At 43.3% G+C, this 19629-nt stretch overlaps 1 long non-coding RNA gene across 3 annotated transcripts in view; it reads right to left on the reverse strand.

Moving 5' to 3' along the window:
- Nucleotides 1-19629, reverse strand: part of LOC127205910 (uncharacterized) — a 145897-nt gene that overhangs the window by 125591 nt on the left and 677 nt on the right. The window lies entirely within an intron of this gene.

Here is a 19629-nt window from a genome sequence, read left to right on the forward strand (position 1 = left end):
TTTTTAAAAGTTATCAAGGTTGAAAAGTATGGTTCTAAGTGAATTTCCTTCTTGAGGAGATGGTACAATCAAAGTGCTTATGCATGAGTTGGAGCAAATGGATGAAATGATTAAAAACAAAGCTACCTATTTTCAGTGAACTAATTTTGGGATGATGTGAACTTTTTAAGGACCCTGATTTTGAGCCTTTGACTTTTCCCCTGGGTTCCACCACGGCACCCAACCCTGTCTGACCCAGAAGGCTCCTTGTTTTCTGCAGATAGGGAAGAGTAACTGACTTCCTTAAAGCTGCATTAAAGACCAGAAACTCAGCCCACTGTGGCTCTCTCATTTTCTGCCATTCTCAGTGAGCTTCAAAGTAAGACCTGAAGGTCAATTATTTTATGGGATTCCTTTGAAGGGGAGAGGGACAGAGAACCAGAACAGTACGTTTCAAAGTAGCAAAAGCCACCACTAAAACACTCCTTCTGCAGTTTCCTGATTCAAGCCTAACCAATATTCCCAGATGAATTAGCCTGTTCCTACTCTAAGCTCCAACCAATGACACAGGGATAAATTCAGGAAAGTGGATGCTGTGGTTCTAAGCTTGGGTTCCTGCACAATTCATGTTAAAACTTGAGCCCCAGAGCAACACTATTAAGTGGGGAGGGTCTTCTAGATGTTATTGAACATAAATGATCTATACTTATGGATAAAATCAGTGTCTTTAAAAAGGCACACGAGGGGCAAAGCCATCCTGCCTCCTATTCTAGCGTGTGAGCACATAGCCTCCCTAACAGTGAAAAGTAATTTTCTACGGTTTAAAAAAATCCACAGACTATGGTAACTTTGTTGTAGTGGTGAGAATGGACTAAGCTCAATTCATACCTAAAATACGTTTGGCTTTCTTGATTAAAGATAATACCACACATGCATGTGCAGAGATTGGGGCTGAAAGCAAGATGTCTATGTATGCTTCTTTTGGGAACTGTCTTTAGTTGATACATTTTTACTACACACACACACATACACACACACACACACACACACACACACACAGGTATGCTGTATTTAGGTACAGTAAAACAAATAGCATCTTTAAAAAAATGTTCTAAATAGCAGATTAATTTCAAGTTAAGCCTAACAAAAGCCTATATATACTGGGGTGTGTGGGGGAATAATGAAAACAGGACATAGCTACTTCCTTTATCCAAATCCCTTCAGCAAGAAATGTTATAGTATCTCACACCTATGGAATGCCTCTAGTGTACCAAAAAGCATCTCACTTCCCAAAATACATTTGACCTTCGTATGAGGCCCGGTAAAATGTTCACACTGCTCTTGTTTTTACAGATGAGGATGCTGAATCTGACAAACCAGGCAATTTGTCAATCACAGGACTAATAATAGACCAGGCCATGACCCTGGAGCTCTGATGTTAGACTCTCCATGAGTAACATCATCCAAGCAAAAGATGAAGAACAAAATGTTAAACCAAAACAACAGGAACAACAACAGAAACTTCCAAAACTGAAAAGGCCAGCTGAAACTCGATGAGGGAAAGCCTAGAAAACCAGTCAAAAAAAAAAAAAAAAAGAGAGAGACAACTCAAAAGTTTTGAATAGAGGAATGGCTTTGTCAGCAGGCTGATTATAGACGTTTGACTACAGATATTTTTCTTGAAAACTCAGTTATCAGGAAAAAAAATGTTATATGATATTCATCTCCCTGAAACCAGCTTAATTCACTCACTGATTATCTCCAGTTGTGTTCATTTCCCCCCAAAATATCATAACATCATTCTTTATGGATGAACAATGTTAAATAAATGTTGGTATGCAAATGAAAACATTATCATAAACATTAAGTGGTCACATTCACAAACAAAAAATAGTGTGTCCGTTCATCAGTGGAACAGATTTGAGGACCCAGGTGTAAGGCCATTCACCTAGAGTCACCTGATTTCTGGAAAAGGTGCCAAAAACACACAGCAAGGACGGAACCTTAACCTAATGGTGTTGGAGAAATTGCATATCTACATGGGGAAGAATCAAATCTCATCTTTCTATCTCAGCCCACACACAAGTCAATCCCACATGGGCCAACCATCTCAATGTTAAATCTGAAGCTCTGAAACTTCTAGAAGAAAGAATAAAGAGCATGCATCAGAATGTAAGCTTGGGTAAGGACTTCCTGACTAGGATCCTAGTTACCCAGGAAATGGGATCTACAATAAACAAGCAGGACTTTGTGAAATTCAGAAGCTTCTCAGGTGCAAAGGAAACTGCTAATTAACTGAAGAGGCAGCCAGAGAATGAAAAAATAAAATTGTTGGCACTATACATTTAGCATAGGCTTAGTGTCTAGAATATATAAATAATTTTTAAAACTAAGTACCAAGAAAACAAACAACCCAACTGTGGAGAATATTCTGACCATTGGCTAGATCTGGGAAGGGGTTTAAAGTTTACCTCCTGTATTGTCCTTGGCTGGTGCCTTAGTTTGAGTGGGACCCCTGGGCCCAAATCTGCCTATCATATGTTCTACTTGTAGGTTTCTAGGACCCTCTGTATCCTTTTATTTTGCTATTCTCCCCTGCGTCTCTCATTTAGAATCCCAATAGGATGCCTTCCCCTCTGTCCCAGTTTCCTGGTAAGTGAACATTTGACCATGTCCCCTGGAGGGGGAGACCTGGTGGCACTCAGAGGAAGGACAGCAGGTAGCCAAGAAGAGACTTGATACCCTATGAGAATATATAGGGGGAGGTGATCCCCCTCAGGAACAGTCATAGGGGAGGGGAATAATGGGAAAATGGGGGGGGGGAGGAATGGGAGGATACAAGGGATGGGATAAACATTGAGATGTAACAAGAATAAATTAATAAAAAAAAATTAAAAAAAAAAAAAGAAAGAAAACAAACAACCCAATGAAAAACCAGTCTGAGGTCGCTACCCCTTCTCTGGGCAATGTGGGCAGCCCTAGCCAGCAGCAGTACTCCTGAGAGGGAACACCACACCTGGACCACACAGTAGATCTTGGTGGCAGGGCTGCAGGTGAGCTGGCCCTGAGGGGGTGCGTGAGGGAGAGCAAGCCCAGCCCCTCACTGGCCATGCAGTGGCATGGGCATGGAAGAGATATCCCCACACCTTGAACCTCACCTGGGCAGCACAGCACAGTTGGCCCTGGTGGAGGGGTGAGGGTAAGCCTGACTGAGGGCATGAGAACAAGACAGCTGGCCCTGATGACATGAGTGCAGGGGAGCTGGTGGCAAGACCAACGCAACTCCTACCCAGGCCCAGATCCAGGACTTTGAGTTAGCCAACCTCAGCATCTACCCCATCTGTGAACTGCTGGAGGGTGTGAAGGGGCCAGTCCTGCAGAACTGTGGCTGCATGTCACAGGGCAACAACAGAATATTTCAGAGAAGTCCCAGTAAGGATCCAGTATTGAAACCAACGGCTTCAATCCATGACTCATTGCATGAACATTTGCAAGTGAAGCTGTTTGGACAAAGGGGTATATTGTGTGACACACTACAGCTTCCATGGCAAGTTGTTTGTCTGTTTGTTTGCTTTCTTGTTTGCTTGTTTTGTTTGGGGGAGGTAGCAATGGCAGAGGGGTGAATGGGATTGGGGTACACGATGAGAAATTCACAAAGAATCGATTTTGAAAACTGCTCCATGGAATTAAACAGAAAGTTCTCAGAAGACGTGCAAGTGGCTAAGAAAGGGGATGGAAAAATGGATCCCTGGTTAGGAGTTTCTCTTTCCCAGAAGCCACATGGCAGCTCACAACTGTCTGTAACTCCAATTCCAGGGATCCATGCCCCAGACATACATGTGGTGCGCACGCATGTAGGAAAAAAAATGCTCACACAAATAAAATAAATAAACTTTTCTTTAATGGCTAAGGAAAACATTTTTAAAGTATTCCCCATCCTTGGCCATCAGGGAAATAATGTAAATTAAAACTACTTTGAGACTTTGTCTTCCCATAGTCAGAATGGCTGAGATCAAGACAACCATTGCTGGCAAAGAGGTGGTGCTAATGAGGAGCACCAAATCACTCTTTGTGGGGTTCTAACTGCTAAAGCCACTGTGGAAATCAGAGTGACAGCTCCAAGTGAGGACTAGAAATAAGGCTACCATGCACTACAGCGGTGCCACTCCTGAGCATGCCCCCAGTGGATTCTATTCCCTACTACAGAGATGCATGCTCATCTGTCCTCAGAGTCTCTCTATTCACAATGAGCAGGAGATGGAAGCAGCCTAGCTGTCCACCAGTAAATGAACAGATAATGAAAAGGTACCTATAGAAAATGGACTCTTTTTTTTTTTTTTTTTTTTTTTTTACTGTAAAGAAAAATTAAATTAGCACATAAACAGATGGAGCTGGGAAATGCTATACTGAGTGAGGCAGAGACCCAGCTATGGGCAATGAAGAAAACCAGTTTAGCTTTACGGTTTCAACACGGATTTTAATTCCTTCCCGCCTGGAGAGCAGCTGCAGAGCTGGATATGATATTCCTTGGGTTCTAGCATCGTAGCAAAAACCTCAAAGGGAGGCAGAAAAACCTGCGGTTGTCAATCAAGCAGACCCCATAGGGACTGGTTTGGAGTCTTCTCTGTTCCCATTCCAACTCCCAAATGAGGCGTGTCTATAACTACACAGCCACTGGGACTGGGGCAGCTATGACCAGGAGAGAAGTGGAAAACTGACCCAGATACAGGAACCATCCGGGAGAGAGGACTTCAAGCCTGAGGACAGGTGGCAAGCTGGGACAAACACACACAGGCATCAGCCTCTGATGGCCCATGATGGGAGGTGCCAGCCCTAATCTAGGTAAAAGTAAAGCTAGAGCCGGCATGACCGGCACAATCAGGCCAAAGCCTCACATTGGGCAGAAGAGAGTTCCAGAAGCTGCTACACCTTTAAGCCAAAAAATTCGTGAGGACAAATGGCCAGCTAGCAGCATGCAGTCCCTGTGGGTAAAGACGCTCTGAGGATGTGCAGTTTTCCCTCACATCTCAGGGGGTGGGGTGGCCCTAGCTCTAGAATAAGATGTTCAAGTCCAGCCGTCGGAACCAGACCAAGGGCTGAGGCTTGCTTAAGCTGCAGGAGATACAAGGATGTGTCGGGCCTCCTTCCAAACCAGAGGTTTGGCCTAGCGCTGCGGCCCCCAACCATAAAACTGTGTTGCTGCTTCATTAACAGTAATTTTGTTACTGTTATAAATTGTAATGTAAATATCTTATATGCAGGATATCTGATTTGGGGGGTCTAAACCCACAAGTTGAGAACTTCTGTTCTAAACCAACTCATGAGCAGACATGTATCACCAACAGCCACGCCCAGTCATGTGATCTCAGAGTTTCCTCTCCATCTGAGAAGCACAAGACCATCTATCTAGTCACCAAAGCCTGTTTCCTCTCACCGTCTTTCTCCCCCCCCCCCCCCCCGTCTGTCTGTCTGTATGTATGTATGTCTCCCTGTCTCTCTCTGTCTTTCTCTTTCTCTGTGTGTGTTTCTCTCTGTCTCTCTGTCTCTATCTCTCTGTCTCTTTCTCTGTGTCTATCTTTCTCTGTCTCTGTCTCTGTCTGTCTGTCTGTCTGTCTGTCTGTCTGTCTCTCTCTCTCTGTGTGTGTGTGTGTGTGTGTGTGTATGTGTGTGCGTTATATGAATACATGTTTGCATTTTGGTGGTCATACGTATATGTGGATACATGTGTGTAAAGGCCAGAGGTCAACCTCAAGTGTCGTTTCTGAAGAACCATTCAGTTTGGTTTTTCTTCTGCTTTTTTTTTTTTTATTAGTTCTTTGAGAGATTAAATTACCTTTTTAAGATTCATTTTTATTTTATATGTACAAACATTTTTCCTGCATGTCTGTACAAGCACTGTGTGCATGTCTAGTGCCCATGGAGGCCAAAAGAGCAAGTCATACCCACAACAACCAGAGTTAGAGATGGCTGGGAGCCATCATGCCAGTGTCTGGGTACTAACCAGGATGGGCCCACTGCAAGGGACCCAAGATGGGTCTTACAAGGCAAGCTGTCTCCCCAGACCCTGTTCTCTGTTACAATCAACCTTCTCTGTCCTCAGCAGGGAGATCCTCCAGAGCTGGGTATGCTTCTTATGCTGCTTTTAGGTCATCCTGGAGTTAATGCTGTGGAGTGTTCTGCCAATAAGTATTCCAGATGCATCCAAAGAAGCCGTCTTCCATGACACTAGGGCTCTGTTAACCAAAACAGGGCCAGCATTCTCTCTGCATGATGTGTAGGCCTGTTAAGTGGCAGGCAGATCATCCTACACGTCAGGGTCATATCATGTGCATCTAATCCAGCCAGTATCCCCCTCCCCCAAAACCTGAATCTGATTTAGAGGTAGCAAGGCTGGAAAGCCAGTCCCAAGTGGCACTCTGAGATAATCATTTTTCCCCCAGATTCTTTCATCTTAAATACCAGTCTGATTCCCTTGCTAGCAAATGAGGTGCTCATTCTGCAGGCTAGAGAGCATTGATTGCCATGGTTGAGGAACCCAGCCCAGAAAGGAGTTAGGCGGGGACAGAGATGAACCATTTCTTCTGGGTCCCACAAAATGTCTTCCACCTTCATCTGTGTTCCAGTGACTGAAAACACATGAAGGAGAGACTGGGAAGGTCCTACATTTTTAAAAGACAGGTGCTGAATCTGACCTCCAGCTAGCCTGGAAGTCACTGTGTAGACCAGCCTCGGCCTCCTGAGCCCTGGAATTACAGATATGAGCTGGCTCTCTTTTATTGGTTTCCATGGCAGAATTGGCCACTAAATGTTGACGTCCTCACTTTTAAGATGTATCTGCTAAGAAGGGACAGAATGGAGAACAGCATCTTTTCTGGAGGTCAGGGATGTCATCATGTCACTCACCACTTCTGCAGAAAGCCTGGGAAAGTTATTAACATCTCAGGCCCGAGTTCCCATGTGTAAAGTATGACAGCTACGTGAGAGGTGCCAGTGTGGGTTAAGACAGTGAGTATCCAGCAGAGTTCAATACATGAGGGTCCCCCGGAATTCACTCAGATCTTCGCCATCACTCCTATCTTCTGACCTCCTAGCAACTTAAAAGCACAAGTGAGGATTCTTTGAAATGCTCTCGAGGCAGAGATTTGCTCTGGGATATTTAACAGCCCTCTCTGCTTGCAGCATACAGAGTTTGGGCTCAGCAGGAAAGCTGATGCATGGCCTCCCATCACTCCTACAGCAGATGACTACAAATGCATGGCTTCAACCAAAACAAATGTATCTTCTTAACTGTGGTTCCAGAACCCTGACAGGCATCTCGCTGCTCTCCAATCAAAGCCTTGTCAGGACTGAGCCTGAGCTTCTGAGCCTCAGGAGTAGGATCATTCAGTGCCTATTGGTAGCAGTTCTGTGCATACAGCCCTTTACAGCTCAGAACCAACAACGGGTGCCACATCCTTCTCAGTGTTCTCTGTCTCTGTCTCTCTTTGTCTCTTTCTCTCTCTGTCTCTCTCTCTTCTCTCTCTCTCTTTCTCTCTCTCTCTCTCTCTCTCTCTCTCTCTCTCTCTCTCTCTCTCTCTCTCACACACACACACACACACACACACACACACACACCATGGCTAGGACACAGTCTCCACTTTAAAAGACTTTTGTAATGCCTCTGAGCCCACCACCAAAATTCGCATCACGTAGTTTTCCTGTATTGCTAAAAATTAAGTTTACCAGAGTATTGCCAAGACTAAAAAAACAACCCATATGTCATTTAAAACCATCCATTTGTCTTAACTTTAGCATTTAATATTAAACATTGCCTTGAACAATGTCAACTAAAACCAACCGGAGAGAAGTGTACAGGTAACACGTGGGCAGCAAAGAAAGATCAAGAATGTTCCAGAGCCCTGGGTCAACTTCTCTCAGAAAGCTGAAGTAAGTTAGCAAAGCTGCATTTGTCTCAACCTCATTGCACTTCTGTTTCACAAACAGAAACAACTCACTCGTACATTCCATGACTGATGGACTCGGATGCAGGAACCAAACAGATTTTAAAAGCCTTGTCCATCATCCTTTCTATAGCTTATGAAGCATAGCCAACCATCCACCTTCTTAGGCAAGGGACATGCTAAGCAACTTGGCCACTGCTCTAAGCAGACACTAGTGCCAAAGGAAAGAGCGAAGGGTGAGAGAGAGAAACACCATCACAACAGACACAATGGTCTGCCTTTGACTGCAGGAAAGAGGAGCTGTGGCTCAATCTTCCTCCGTGGCAAGCTGACCCTTCAATCCATGCCCTCTCCCCTTCTCTAAATTGGATTTATAATCTCCAGCCTCTTGTATAGAATCCCAGGTGTGGGTCAATGGCTGTCACTGTGAAAAACAAGAAAGAAAAAAAAAAAAAAAAGGAAAGCTGACTATTTCCTTTAGGCACCACATTGCAACAATGCCCTTTGTAGAGTGCTCTGCTTTGTTTCTCGGCAAGTGCCCAACAGGAGAATGTTAATGTATCTGAGATTTGAGTACAAAGAGCATGCCAAGGGCCAGGGAAGTCACCCTGTGGGTAAAACCACTCACTGTGATGACTTGAGTGAGACCCTCCAGAACCTATAGAGAAAGATGCAGTTCTAGCATCCCTACAGGAAATGGCGGGACAGAGAAAGAAGAATTGCGTGGAAACTCAGAGGTACACAGAAGCAAAAACAAGAGAGACCTGCCTCAAAGAAGTGGAAGGGGAAGTAGAGAATCCCAGAAGTTTTCCTCTGGCCTCTACATATGCCATGGTACACATATCACATATACACATATGCATGTGCCATTGGAGAGATTTATAATTAATTAAATGAATAAAATAATTAATGTTAAAAGAAACAGCATGCACCAATCAAAAACACAGTGGTACATGAAATTCAGTATTCACATCATGTCAGAACTCTATTTATACTAAGGTCACCAACTTAAACACACTGGCCAAAGCCAAGGCTCTGAACGTCATGCAGTCCTCCAGGCTGTCTCTCTGTGAGATAATGAGGTTCCCAAGCTCATGTGAGTTCTCTGTGGGAAGTGGCATGGATTCACTCTCAGTCAATATTTTCACACTAAGTCACTTCACAGGAAGGCCCAGGGTCTGACCTAAGCTAATAAATGATTATCCTCTGCTACTAAAATCAGGACCCTAATTAACTTGCTAATTGTTGGTCTGTGTTCACGGACATTAACCTGAGTTATCCCACTATGGACACCTGTAAGTAAATTACAGGCTCTCTATTCAGTACGAACCTACTGTCCAACTGGATAAATGGCTTTGGTGTGTCAGGCACACATGATTCTTTAAGGTGACCAAGGGTGTAAGTTGCTATTATGGGCACTTGTCCAAGCAAATTAAGTGGACACAAATTCTAATACTTTATTTCCTAAGCACCATCTATGGATACTGTTCTCCAGAAGGTTTAGTTGCCTTGCTTGTGCTATTCTATCCTAGCATAACAGCTTTCATTGCTGGCTGTGCACAGACCAGGGAATAGAGACTAAACATTGAATGCTTGTTTATTGGTCCCCATCAGCCACCCTCAACCACCACAATCTGTAGTCCACACAGCTGCAGGAATCTGCTGTCAAAACCATAACCCAGAGCTGGGAAGACGGCTCAGTCCATAAAGTACTTACCATGCAAACATAAGAATCCAAGTTTCATCCCCAGTACCCACATAACCATCTTGGTGTGGTATCATGGTCCTATAATCCCAGCTCTGAGGAGCCGCGGATAGGTGGTTCCCTAGGCTTGGTGGCCAGCCAGCAAGCATAATCTGCTAGCCCTGGGTCCCAGTGGTAGAGTCCATCTCAAGTTACAAGATGAGTGGCAAGCCAGAGGAAGAAGATACACACACATAAACACAAACATACTCAGCATAAATGTAGTTGTCACTCTTTGCTCAACCACCTTTTGGCTTCAGAATGGATTCCAAACTCTACCTGGGAATTCATGAGCCTGTCTCCCTGTAAACGATATATTCTCTAGACCTCAAAACTCCAGCTCTCTTGCCAGCCACTCTGCTTGAGTCCACTCACCTCCATATGTCCAGAAGCTAGAAGATCTCTCTTTCCCCCATCTTACAGCCTACCTGCCTGTCTCCTTAGCACCCGTCACTCTCACTGCTTGGCCTGTGATGTGTTTGTTGATGTGAACCCCACCTCCCTCCCTGGAAGAGAAGCCCCATAAGAGCATGGGTGAGGAATTTAGGCGTCACTGTTTGTAGCTACTCTCAAAATAATGGTTGGCTCATCAGAGACCATCAGGGCATCCTTCTGAAACAATGAGGTGGCAGAAAGGAGAAAATAGCAGGTGTGGTACAGCAGGGCAGGATGTGGTCTTGCTGAAGCCTCCATCTATTTTTGGCGTCTCTACAATGGGAATGAGAGGCACACTTAATCTATAGGATAAAGCCAGGCTTTACGTAGTGGAAGATGTAATTTGGTTTTACTCAGTTATGTCATATGTCTTAAATGTGGATGCTTAAACATATAGCTTGAGAATTCAATTCAATAGCTACTCACCATTTCATTGCAGATGATCCTTGGGGGAAAGGGGAAATGGCAGACATAGGAAAGCAGGTGACGAGACAAGATCTCAAATAAGGTTCCAGGGATTGGGATCCCTACTTGTTGTTAGGGTAAAGAATCATGACTGAGGACACAACAGGGCAGTCAGGAGCAGGAACAGCAGATACCAAAGTCACACCCAAAAGGCCAGTCCCAAAGAACTTCAGAGAGAAGTGTGGGTAGAATCTCATTTAAAGGAAAATACCTACCTTTAATACCATGTAGGAAACATGCAAGGTCACAGTGGGTACAAAAACTCCAGGGTTCACCTCAGACGGTCCAAGACTTTAAAGATTCAGTTCCTATAGCAACAGTCAGCAACAAGGTCTGAAGAGGAGACGTCTTGTCTTAAGAGCAGTGTTAGGATTAATGTTGTGGGCTCTCTCTCTCTCTCTATCTATCTATCTATCTATCTATCTATCTATCTGTGTGTGTGTGTGTGTGTGTCTGTGTGTCTGTGTGTCTGTGTGCATGTGTCTGTGTGCATGTGTTTGTACGTATGCATGTGTGTGAACACACGTATGTATATCTAACATCTATCTCTCCACATTTTCTTATCTATCTTTTCCTACTGATGAGAGTAGCAGTTTGAATAATATCCCCCCAATAGGCTCACTATTTGAATGCTTGGTTCCCATTTGCTGGAACTATTTGGGATGAATTAAGAAGTTCGCCTTATTGGATGAGGTGTGTCACCAGGAGCAGGCTTAGAGGATTCAAAAGGCCCACCCCATTCCCAGCTCTGACTCTCTCCTTGCCCTTCTGGCTATGGATCAGATGTGTGCTCTCATCTACTACTCCAGTGCCATGCTCCCCTGCCACTGCATTCTCTGCCGTAATGGTCATGAGCTCACCCTCAGGAACCATAGGCCCCCAAACTAAATACCACATTTTATAAATCTCCTTGGTCATGATATCTCTTTACAGCAATAAGAACATAACTAACCCAATGGGCTATGCACACAACACCTTGAGTCCAATTCTACACCATTGGCCCAAGCCAGTCTGAATGTAAAAAATCAAAGAGAAAATGCTAGTGCTGCTTTTGATGCAAGACATCCAGGTGAATGCTGAGGAGCTAACATTCAGAACTTGAACCAGTAGAAACCTGAACCAAAAGAAAGCTACTGCATTCCTATCCCACCACCAAGGCCAGCTTTCTACCGTAGAGGAGCTGAGGCCTCTGGGATCAGCTGAAAGGCTATGTTCCAACATCCAGAAAGCCAGGAAGATGGCAGCCACCAACAGAATCCTTCTCTTGGACCAAAGCCATGGTCTGGAATGAATTCCAATATGGGAAATAAAAAATAAATGGTAAGTCACAGTCTGTGCTGTGTCTCAGAGGAACAGAGACTGCCTGGCATGCAAGAGGCCTTGGGTTCAGTCCCAGTGAAAGAAAGGAAGGAAAGAGGTAGGAAGGAATGAAGAGAAAAATAAAAAGAAGGAACAGGGAAACAGATAGCCTAATCCTGACGTTCTGAGCTTTTCTGTCATAATAAAGCTTTAAGATCTAGTCAGAGAACATCCTACTTGGAACTTGTATTCACTCAGTGTTGCAATTGAGCCAGAACTCCTCACAGCCCATTCCCAGCATAGCAGACTCCACTCAAGGGTCCCACTCCCAATCCTGCTCTTTCAGAAATGCATTGACTTCAGAGCTGGCTGTGTCCAGCTTCATCCTTAGGAATGTTCATCTCCTGCCTCGCATTTAGTCTCTCTCTCTCCCTCCCTCCCTCTCTCTCTCTCTCTCTCTCTCTCTCTCTCTCTCTCTCTCTCTCTCTCTGGTACACACACACACACACACACACACACACACACACACACACACACACACCACAAGTTTTGGGCTCCAGAGTCACTTTCATCATCCAGTCCCATTCCTAGGGCTCAGCAAATGACCAAATGAAGAAATGAATTCATTAGGAGATCAGAGTTCTGTCCCTGGGGTCAGAGAAAAAGTAAATACACTTTGCATTTGTTTTTGTTTCAAACCAAGTTCAGAGAGAGATCAAGTGATTAATGTTTCTCATTGCTAACTAAATTCCACAAGCCAAGAAGTAGCCAAGGCTAAGCCACATTGCCTCACAGTGGGTAAAAGCATTTGCTGGCCCACTTTCCCCATTTTCCGAAAATGAATGAGATCTTGCCTCTGTCTTTCCAAGAAATGTCTAGAAGTTGCTCTTCCAAATGGTTATGCCAGTCTCCATTCACGGACAGTCAGGTATGATTTGTTAAGTTTTGGCAGAATTCTGGTGGACCGCCACTGTTCCCTTCCCCACTTGCATTATGGGAACGATACACACGATGTCCTTCCTTCCGGGAGATAAGACAAGGTAGAGAATGGAAGGGAAGGAGTACACAGAAGTTCTCTCCAAACACTGTGCAACAACTAACACCTACTGAGGGTCATTATTGGGACTCTGTGCCAGGAGGCCCTCACAGTCCTTAGCACTTTATAGTCAGAAAACTGGACACTCTTATCCTAAGTGTTTTCTCTCTTGATGTCATTCTCTCTCAGACACCCTGTGAGCTTTTCCCAAACACTGAATTCTTGGCAGAGAACTGTACCCAGAGAGCACTCCTTTTCATACCTCCACTTGACATTGTGACTGTCATTGGATTCTGTAAAGAGTCAACCTGGATCACACTTTCAGGATACTTTCAACATTCCAGTTGCGTAACACCTACCGCCAAATAAAAACCAAGGCACTTTGCCTTGACCCTAATATTTACCCAGAGACCAGGTTCACTTATATTCTGCACCCCAACACTTGTGTTGGTTCAATACGCACATTTGGTGCCAGTTTGAAGTAATTGTATCACTAATTACTATTGAATTATAGTGGGGATCACACAGACACACACCATGCAAGCTAGGATAGGGACTGGAGCACGTGACTAATACTAACACTGTTTTCAGCTTGGTAATACACCATAATGGTCTGGCTATTATATTAAAGTGTTACTAAATATTCACTTAGCTCCAAAAAACACAGTGGGTGTGAAGTTTCTTTGTCATGTTTGGAATTTAAACAGCACTCTCTGTCAGATTTAAGCCTGGTATGGAGCCACCAACAAACAGAATCCGCCTCCTAAAGGCATGTTTACAAAGGCACAGAAAATACCCACAGAAGGAATGCATTTATCATAAACAATACAAATATTTACTTGATTATTTAATGGGTGCCCAGCATGTCTGTCCTTAATGTAGCATTAGCTGACATCAGGAATGCACCATATGTGCAAATAATTAATTCAACTTATGCTTCTCTTCCAGTGAGTTCTCTTATAAAAGAGCAGAATTAATGTCGAGGCATACTCTGGGGCAGGGAGTTGGAGGTCTCTCTTCATGTCTGCCTTCTTCTGAGTACCTGCTTTTTAATGTTTCCTCCCTATTGTCATTTTGCTGCCAAGAGCTGGTGGCATTTGAATGCTCCTGCCGGCCCCTTATGTAATCAGTGGGATGACTAACATAGCGATTAAAAAACCTGACTTGGCTAAAGATTTTCTCAGGAGACTAAGCTTTAGATGCCCAAGATCTCCCTAATAAGACCATCCCTTTTTAAAACATCCACAACTGCAAAATAAATGGTTTGCAAATATCAACAGTGGGTGAGCCAGCACTCCTGGGTCACAGGGACTGCAAGCAAGACAGACTGTCTGGAGATTTAAGGGTCCAGGTGTTTAAGGCCTGTTTAGAGACACTCAAATGATAGAAGACGATTTCTGCATGCAACTGCACTGTCCCCTCTATGCATTAATGAACTGCAAACTGTATTTTGCATGGCAGGTCTGATAGTGTAACTCTTAGCCAAAAGAAGGTTCAGACAGTGTTAAAATCTGTTGTTAGGATTGAAAACTAACTCAGCCACTATGGTAGTCAGTATATAAGTTTCCCAAAGAGGAAATCGATCTTCCCGATGGTCCAGACATATGTACCACTCCTAGGTATTTGCCCAAAGGATCCCGTGTCAGCATGTCAGGGATGTTTGCACATCAACATTTACTGCAGCTTCACTCACAACTATGATATGGAACCAGCCTGTGTCCAGCAACAAAGGAATGGACCGAAAAAACGTGGCTTATATTCACAATGGAACTCCCGCCCATAAAGAACAGTCATGCCATTTGCAGCAAAATGGATACAACTGGAAATGACCCATTAAGTGAATTCAGCCTACTTCAAAAAGAAAAGTGCCATGTAATATGTCTCCCATCTGTAGTTCCTAAGACTTACATAAATACATAAAATCATGTTGTGAACAGAGAAGCAAAACTGTCTATGGAAGAGACAGGATCAACAGGAAAGGAGATGAGAAAAGGGGGCGTGATGGGAAATCAGCCAAGCTGTAGTTTATACACGCAGACTAATAATTAAACACTAAAAGTGTTTTTAAATCTTCAAGTGCTAAAACCATGGGTGTGTCATGCTTTGTCCAAAGGTCGTGCCTCAAGGTTCAACTACTTCCCATCTCAAAAGGCAAAGGTCTTGGGCATCCCCTCTCATTCATCAGACTGTCCCTACCTCTTCTTCCTACACTTGCTCTGGTTACTGTAGCCAAGTGTCCTCTGCTCTCGGGGCTCAGGGAGGCTGTACTAGATTTGAACATGGACCTCACACTCTGCCCAGCACATTACCAATTGAGTTACATTCCTCACTTTTTTCACTTTTTATTTTGAGGTAGTGACTCAGTAAGTTACCTGGGCTAGCCTTGAACTAGCTCTTTATTCCACTACAACTTGGATTTGTGGTCCTCTTGTGCAGCCTCCAGAGTCTCTGGTACTCCAGGCCTGAGACAGCAAGCCTGGCTCTCTCTTCTACAGTAAGAAGGAAAATTAGAAACAAAGAAATGTAAATGGATCTCTGGTGAGAGCACTGGCTCCTGAGAGCAGACTATAATATTTCTATAATACAATTACTCATTTCCATATTTCCATATGAATACATATACAGTTGTGCTTATGCGTATACCTTAACATGTTGTATAACTGCAGTACAATTACATATTGGTCATGAACTAGTTAACATAAAACCCAACCACAACCAAGTTCTCAATAGATGTGAACTGCAGTAATCCATGGAGCACAGGGCTTGCCAGTGTAACTGCGCTGAATACAAGGTGCATGAACAAACTACACTAGCCCTCACCATATGCCTCAGAGAATGCTGAGGCTCAGAAAAGTTTCGTGACTTAGAGATATCCTCCTGGAAAACAAGATTTCGAACCAGACCTGTTGGCGCCAAAATTCCCAGCTCTTTTCCCTATACATTTCCTGACCCTCAAAACACCTACAGTCACACCACAGGCAGTGTGAGGTCTGAGAATTGGCCCAGCTCACTGGTCTAGTTAAGCTTCTGATAGGACTTTTAAGGGCAATAAGGCAAGAAGTTGGGGGGGGGGGCAGCAGTATCTTCTGGATTGTTTAAAATTATCAGATTTTTCAATATTCTACAGCTGACTGTGAAAAGTCAGCATTTGAAGTCATAAGCTTATTACCCATCCCGTGACTTTGGCTTTTCTAATGAATCTGTATTTAAGAGGAAATTTCCAAAATTGAAACGATGGCCATGATTGAGTCTTCTATAGCTCAGTGAGATATTAGCAATTAATTGAATGCACCCAGCAATAGGGAAAACCAGTATTCTCCCTTGTATTTATTTTATTCCATTTCATTTCCTGGAGCTTGTATATTCCCCAAAGCAATTCTTTGCAGTAATTTTACCTTCCATGCACAAATCTAATCATCTCTCTTCTTCTTAAGCGTCGCAGGTGCGGCAGCATTATTATATCATTAAAGGTACATCAGATAAATTCCAGTTGTGCAGCAGTCTTCAAAAGTGCCTTTTTTCCCCAATCACGTATTCTCTATTTTTCATAAGTGAACACTGGGGCCTTTATTAGAAATACGGGTTTTTTTTTTTTTTTAACTGTATGCTTTAACTTTTCTTCTTCAGGTTCCGTTGCTAATCACAGGATTTAGTCAGTCTCTTTATGCGCATTCACGACTCTGTAATCTTAAAGAGCTATAGGCAAGTGATTGACAGATAACACTTGACAGGTTCAAAATTAGAGAATATACAATGAAAATTTTAGAACAGCCAGCTCACTTGCTATGCTACACTTCTAATTTTGGCTTCTCTCATGATCACCAATGCGAGAGGCAGAGGGGTTAAGGTGGAAGAAAGAGCTAACTAGCCCTTGACCTCCAAACTACTGGATGAGGACCTTTGAGCCTAGACGGCCCATCGGCCAGGAACTTCCTCGCCAAGAACAGAAATTCACAACCTCAGAAATATTAAGTAGGAAAATGGGATTCCTTGGCATTTGAACCAAAACACTAGCATCTCTCTCTTCTTGAAAGCCAGCCAAAAATCCTTTTCACATACTTTATTCAGTTTCATTCACTGGAGAGAGTTGGAGTTTACGTAGCATGACTCCTTAAATCTTTAATGAGAAAAGAAATCATGTCATGTTTATTCAAATGACTAGGCCAATTTTCATTGACTGTGCAATGTATGTGAGAGCAGATATTTACCTGAAGTTTACACCTTCCAGAAATTGTTTATCGGTGGCATCTTTTTCTGCTCTAATGTGCAATGTAACCTCTAGGAATCTAGACAGGAGATGATGTTTATTGTTTTGTCTACTGCTTTCGTCGTCTAATTCTAGCTTCCTTACCTCACCTCCAACACGAGAACTCTCCTCACTTTCAAACAGGAGGACACAAACTGACACCTATCAAACCAGCATCTTGGAATTTCTGAAGGGCCTGGTGACTCAGTCAGAAGTCACCCCCAAAAACTTGAGGTCAGATGAAGGCCCTCTATTCTGTCCTCAAGGGCTAGATCCTTGTGCTATTTTTAGGCAACGCCATCATCATGATGAATGTAAAGCCTGTAAAAGCTGACATCGGCAGGCCATTCTCAGAGGCGGCCAAGGAAAAGCCCACCGGGACCCGCCATAAACAAGAGGGTCTGCTTCTCTGAAATAAAAGGGAACTATTTTCTACCCTTTCCTGGTACCTTCCAACTCTGATCATGCTCTCAAGATGACAGCTATGCTGGGATCCCATCCAGGAACATTCTAGAAGGGGAGAAAGCAGTGACTGAGGCAGTTTTCCTTTATGTGAACACTTGTGAAGAAATGACGAGGCTGTGTGTTTCTGAACTCTTGCTCTCTTTTGCTCTATACGCTCAAAATAGATCATAATGGACAAAATTGTTCAAAATGTGACTTTAGTCCTTTTGAAAGGCAATTGCTGTCAAGAGAAGCATTTGGGCTAATGGCTGGTTGTTGCTATTAACAGCACAAGGGCTAGTGGTCACGGCTGTGTAAGGAAAAGTAGGCACCTGAGGAAGGAATGGGAGGTGGCACCAGGAGAATTAATGAAGAAGATACCTGCATTTCCGTCATAAGAAAAGTAAACACTAGCCAGGAATAACTGGACCAGATTATTCATAACAATCAAATCATCTAGGATAGAATCAAAGTTGAATAAAATTTAGACCTTAAATGGCTCTTGACTTAAGAAGCACTTACTTAATCCCTCCAATATAAAAGGCTCAAACACTAGAAAATTTCGAATGAAATGAGCTTTTCAAGGGGCCCTGCTATGTCAGGAATCTGTTCAGCAAAACCACACATGTCTACAAACAATGCTGGCAACTTCCATTTTGAAAGGTGATAACAATCCTAGATTGGTACAAATTAATAAGTGGTTTAGAAGGGAAGGTATCAGAGATCTCCTCAACTACCGAAAATATCTTCCCTTGCTTGCTGAGAAACAGAAAGTTGATGTCTATAAACATTCTTACTGAGTCAACATGTGTTAATATTTATACTGTCTTAATGAAGATACTATTGTTTGTTGTTTCTTCATTGTTAGGAAAGATGCAAGTCAATCAAGCCACTTTGAGTTTCCTTTTATGCTTAAAAAGATAGTCGGTGTTTTGGATTGAACACCGAGAGAAAGAGTAAAACACTCTTGAGAAACAGGGACAGTCACAGCAATTGGGGACCATCACACCACATGAAAAGCTAGCAAATGCAGGTTTGTATTCAAGAGAAGCACGTGACATCACTCCCACAGACACCCTCTACCTATGGTTCTCCATGGAGAAGAGAGGAAGTGAAAGATATCAAAATTTATATATATCCATCTTCCTATACGTTGCCAAAATGACAGAGAAATTTCTCATTGGCTTCCAAGTCACAGCACCTAATCACTGTGCTGTTTGTTAAGATGGAAGACGCGATCGCCGTCACCAGCTGGGTCAAATGCACACTGGGAGCTACAGGAAGACAGGATGAGTTCTGAACTCCATTTGCATAATACCTGAACTTCTCCAGCTCAGACCAGGCAATCTGTTCAGGGGGCAGTGGTGAAGGGCTGACGGAGCTCAGAACGCCCTTCCTGAAGTAATGAATAGGGCAGCCACCAAAGGTTAACCAGACAGTTTCAATACATGATAAAGATATTTTGTAGTCATAGGCACATACGGGCAAATTTAGAACTAAAAGAAAAAAAATCCTCTTGATTTTAAATATAATTCCACCCTTTACTATACTCCTACATGAAGCCAGTTGACCAAGATTCCCACAGCAATGGAACTGAATTTTGGAGTTTCTCCCTTCAGGCTCTAACTTTATAATCAGAAAGCAGGTCCCCTGACCAAAGGTTTTTGAAATATCAATGTGTTATTTCATGTTTGTTTTATATAATCTATACCACATAAAATATGAAAGAAGACTTAAGTGTCCTATACACAGTAGGCTGTGCCAGGAACTGACTAATATTTTTAATGAATTTCTTAAGCACTGTGCAGAAGGGAAGTCAAAACTTAACAAGCATCAAATCAGAACTTTCCCTAATACTAACCCCAGCATGTGGTGTGTACGCTGGGAGACACATGTGGGGAAGGGGGAGGGAAGGAGGGAAGAAGGTGTATCTCTCACAACCTTTGGGCTCCATCCCTTTCCTTTGGAAGAATTTGTACAAACTCTCCCAACAATGAGATGCAGACATGTCAGAGATCCCTGAACCTGCTCTGCATCCGTC

The sequence above is a fragment of the Acomys russatus genome, chromosome 22 (assembly GCF_903995435.1).
Source record: "Acomys russatus chromosome 22, mAcoRus1.1, whole genome shotgun sequence".
NCBI lineage: Eukaryota > Metazoa > Chordata > Mammalia > Rodentia > Muridae > Acomys > Acomys russatus.